The sequence below is a fragment of the Chrysochloris asiatica genome, unplaced genomic scaffold, assembly GCF_000296735.1.
Source record: "Chrysochloris asiatica unplaced genomic scaffold, ChrAsi1.0 scaffold00139, whole genome shotgun sequence".
Classification (NCBI taxonomy): Eukaryota; Metazoa; Chordata; class Mammalia; order Afrosoricida; family Chrysochloridae; genus Chrysochloris; species Chrysochloris asiatica.
In genome coordinates this window covers 518,637-523,588 of record NW_006408657.1, presented here as the reverse complement: position 1 = coordinate 523,588, position 4,952 = coordinate 518,637, and the positions used below count along the sequence as shown (strand labels likewise).

At 46.2% G+C, this 4,952-nt stretch overlaps 1 pseudogene; it reads left to right on the top strand.

Annotated features, from left to right (window-relative positions):
* Positions 1 to 486: 486 nt before the first annotated feature.
* Positions 487 to 1,035, top strand: LOC102814628 (annotated as a pseudogene).
* Positions 1,036 to 4,952: the final 3,917 nt, after the last annotated feature.

Here is a 4,952-nt window from a genome sequence, read left to right as displayed (position 1 = left end):
CAACCTAGCAGCCTCAATTGGGCTCCAGTGTAAGGAGCAGACATGAGGCTGGTGCAGGACCCGCCGTGTTTCGTTCTGTCATCCATAGGGTTGTTGCAACCGACTCGGTGGCACCTAACAACAAGTATTCACATAAATAGTTTTTAAGTCTCCAGTTGCACTGGGAAGGGCACCTGGCTTCTTGTTTCAGTCAGGCTCTAGAGAACAGAATGGGGCGTTCAGCGGGGTTCTGAGCCAGCGTTCTAAGCCCATCCGTCCTAACGGACACAGCATCCGGGTCCCAATCTCTCCCTTATAAAGGACTCCACACCACGGGTGCAAAACCCACTCTTGGTTCCGATTCTGAGTCCTGCCAACTGGGTCTGAATCCCAGTACCAGAGCCGACCACTATGGGGGTGACTCGTAGAGCCCGCTATGCCAACCGCCGCCGCCGCCACCCGCTGCGCAAGACCCGTGACCTGAGCGGCTGGCTAGCGCTCTTCACCATGTCCATTGATCTGTCCTCGCATGTGCGCCAGAACTACCACCGGGAGTGCGAGATCGCCATCAACCGTCAGGCCAACTTGGAGTTCCACACCTCCTACACCTACCTGTCCATGGCCTACCACTTTGATCGCGACGACGTGGCCCTGAAGAACTTCTCCGCCTACTTTCTGAAGCTGTCCCGGGAGATACGCCAGCAGGCGGAGACACTGCTGCAGCTGCAGAATCAGCGTGGGGGCCGTGTCCTGCTCCGCAATGTCCGCAAACCCGACGAGGACGACTGGGGCAGCGGGCTCCACGCCATGCAGTACGCCTTCCACCTGGAGCAGACAGTCAACCAGAGCCTCCTGCACCTTCACCGACTGGCCACCGACCACGAGGACACCCAGCTGTGTGACTTCCTCGAGAGCCAATTTCTGCATAAGCAAGTGAAGACCATCAAGGAGATGGGCGACCACGTGAGCAACCTGAGAAAGCTGGAGGCCGAATTCCGCCTGGTCGAATACCTCTTCGACAAGTTCAACCTGGACGACCCCGAAGCAATGGTGTGACTGTCGTGTGGCCCCTGGCACCATGCAAGCATGCTGCAGTTACAACACTTTCACTGCTCTTTATTTTCTCTTGCCAGTCAGCCATTTCTTCCAATAAAGTGATTTGGTTTCAGAGTGAAATAAAGGTCTCCTGGTTCTTATTGTGTGTGCTGTGCTTGCAAGTGTGAAGAGCAGGGTAAATCCCCATGCAGTCTCCCGCCCATCCCGGCCCCAACCTCTTGCAGCTCAGGATCTCCGAGGGTGAAGGGAGGGAAAAGGTGCCTCAGATGATCCTGGAAAACCCAAAATTAATGTTCCTCTTATAAGGAAGGTGGGGTGGGGTGGGGTACGGTGGGGTGGGTGGTGACTGGGTGGCCTTGCATGCACATGAGGTAACAGGAAATCATGACAGTAGTTGCCTGGACTGGGGGTGAAGGGGATAAAGTAGGTGGTGGGGGTAAAAGGAATGAGAACAGGTAGAAATTAAAATAGAGGGTGTCTTGAACTTAGTCTAAAATGTTTGCATGCATTAGAATATGCAAATATCAAATTGTGCTGTTTATGGGTAGCAAGCTGGGGACCACAGAAGGGGATATGGCTAAATATCTCTTTGAAAAGCTCATCCTGGCCTTAGGTGGGCTTCCCCAAGGTAACTTCTGCTTACTGGTGCCCTGTGAGCATGCTGAAGTTATAACACATTCTCTTCTCTTTCTTTTCTCTTCTAATAAAGTGATTTGGTTCCAGAGTTAAATAAAGATTTTCGGGCCCTTCTTGTGTGTGCAACACTTCCAACTTGATGAGCAGTGCAAATCCCCATGCAGGCATCTAGGACCCTCTAAGCCACCCTGACCCAACCACATACAACTCAGGATCCCTACCGGCAAAGGGAGGGAAAACATATTTCAGATGAGTGTGGAAAGCCGAAAATTAATAAGGAAGGTGGGGTGGGGTATTTGTGTGAAAAAAGGATTAGAACATCACCTGGAATTCATGACACTGGTTGTGTGGTGGGTGGGCAGGGATTATAATAGAGAAGACCTTTAAGTAATCTAAAGTTTTTTAGTTTATTAAGATATGTAAATGTTAACATTTGATGATTCCAGGCATCAACATGTTCCCCTGTCCTGTTGAGCAGAACATGGCAGAATAGCTTTTTGACAAGCTCACCCTAGGTGACAGCGATAAGGGGAAATGAGCCTTCCGTGGGGGAGGAGTGTTAACTAAAACAACAAAACTCATTGCAGTTGAGTGGATTCCAACCCACAGTGACTCTATAGAACAGAGTAGAACTGCTGTAAATATTTACAGCCTTGGAAACCGTATGGCTATAAATCCTTACAGAAGCAGACTGCCACAGTTTTCTTCTGAAGAGCAGCTGATGGTTATAAAGGAATGCTTAACTACTGTGCCTCCAGGGAACATTAAAATGGTAACAGTGGTGGTGGTAGTTGTGTGCTATGGAGTCAGTTTCAACTCAAAGCGACTCTGTGTAGGGTTTTCAAGGTTGTAAATCTTTAAAGCAACAGAAAGTCTCATCTTTCTCATTCAGACTGACTGGTAGATTCGACTGGTAACTTTGTGGTTAGCAGACCAGCTCATAATCCACTATGCTGCCAGGGATCCTTAAAATAGTAACAATCACACTTTGAAAAGCCAAGTCCTTCTATTTACATCACTGTATTTAATTTTTCTATGAATTTCAGGAGATGGGAAGGGCAGGTATTATGGCCATGCCTTTGCCGGTGCGATAAAGGGAGGTTAGCCAGGTAAGAATTTCGGGAGTGGGGACATCAACAACATAGATCTTTTGATACCACATTCCATTCTCTTTCTGTTACTCTGTGGGTGTATCAATGGGATAATTAAGCAAGACTGTGTAGGTAGACTAGGATTCCAGCCATAGAACCAGCCCCTAAGGATGGGAAATCCCCATCCCTAAAGACAACCCTGATCACTGTAGACGCTCCTCTAATTACAGGTGTACCTTCCAGCATTGGGTGGGGGGAGGCTTCTAACCCTCAGCCCCAAACCGTTCCCATATGAAAGAGCACTTGACAATTAGCAACAGACAGTACACTTCACAAGCCGGCATCGGCACCTGTACACCTGTACACCTGAAACCCTTTGTTAAGGTTCTTTCACTGACATAAGCAGCAAACTTATGGCCTGAGCTGGTGGTACTCACTATCTGGGAAGATCTCAGGGCTGGGATGCCCCCAGATGCTCCTGAGAGCACTTATCTACCAAGTGATGGTGAGTGGCTAAAGGGGGCGGCTATTGTGGAGCTGACCTGCAAATCCCCTTCACTCCAAGACCTGGACAGAGATCCCTGGAGTTTTGTCATGCAGAGTGAGTGCATTGTGATGTACATACTGAAATACTGCCTTCTTTGATGTCCTTACTAGCTTCTCCAACTGACCTCAATCTGGTACTGCCTTGATCACAGGATCCCCTTTTATCTCATTCTCCCTTTTTCTGAGATTCAGAGGAACTTTTGGGGATACTGCAGAAAATCCACTTAGACCTCCATCTTTTTATTTTTCTTGGAAAAGATTTTTCTCACCCATAAGACTAGACACGAGTTGTGATAAAACTACAAGCCAAGACTTGTAGTGTTGTATTTTACAGCTTTTCTTTAAGAATCCCTAGTAGGGAAGTCTAGGTACAGAGGCAGTTCTTTGGTTTCTTTCCTTTGTGTCCTTCTGAAAGAAAAACATGAATATTCCAAATTTCCTTCTTGTAGTTCCATTTTGAAATAATGGAGCGGAGCGGTGGTAGTGGCAGTAAACAACACAGAATAATTACGTTTGCCTCACTTGTACTTTCCAGTATCTTGTCTTGACTTCATCCATCATTCCAACTCCCTCAAAACAAACAAACAAACTGTTGCCTTCGAGTCCATTCAAACTCATGGCAAGCCCATATGTTACAGATAAGAATTGCTCCATTGGGTTTTCTTGGCTGTGATCTTTATGGGAGAATCCCTGGTGGAACAGTGTCTAAATTTATGTTGGATAACCAGAAGGACCACCACACGTCTGTCAGTTTGTCATACTGTGGTGGCTTGTGAGCTGCTGTGATGTTGGAAGCTATGCCACCGGTATTTTAAATACCAGTAGGGTCACCCATGGTGGACAGGTTTCAGATGAGCTTCCAGATGAAGACAGACTAGGAAGGAGTGACGAACTACTTCTGAATATTTAGTCACTGAAAACCTTATGAATAGCAGAGAAACACTGTCAGATATAGTGCTGGAAAATGAGCCCCCCAGGTTGGAAGGCCCTCAAAATGCGACTGGGGAAGAGCTGCCTCCTCAAAGTAGAGTTGACATGATGACGAGAATGGAGTAAAGCCCAAGGTACGGACCTTCATTTGCTGATGGGGCACAATTCAAAATGAAGAGAAACAGCTGTAAACATCCACTGAAAATTGGAACATGGAATGTACGAAGTATTAATCTGGGAAAATTGTAAGTTGTCAAAATGAAATGGAATGTATAAACATCGATATCTTAGGCATTAGTGAGCAGAAAAAATGGACTGTTTTTTTTTTTTTTTAAATCTGATGACCACATGCTTTACTATGCCAGAAATGACAAATTAAAGAGGAATGGTGTTGCATTCATTGTCAAAAGGTACATATCCAGATCAGTCATGAGGTGCAATGCTGTGATAGGATAATATCCATGCGCCTACAGGGAAGGCCACTTAATACCACTATTATTCAAATTTGTGCACCAACCACTAAAGTAAGTGAGGATGAAACAGAAGAATTCTACTAGCTTCTTCAATCTTAAATTGATCAAACATGCAATCAAGATGTATTGTTCATTACCGGTGATTGGAATGCAAAGGTTAGACACAGAGGAAGCATCAGTAGTTGGAAAATATGGCATTGGCAATAGAAATGATGCTGGAGATTGCATGATAGAATTCTGT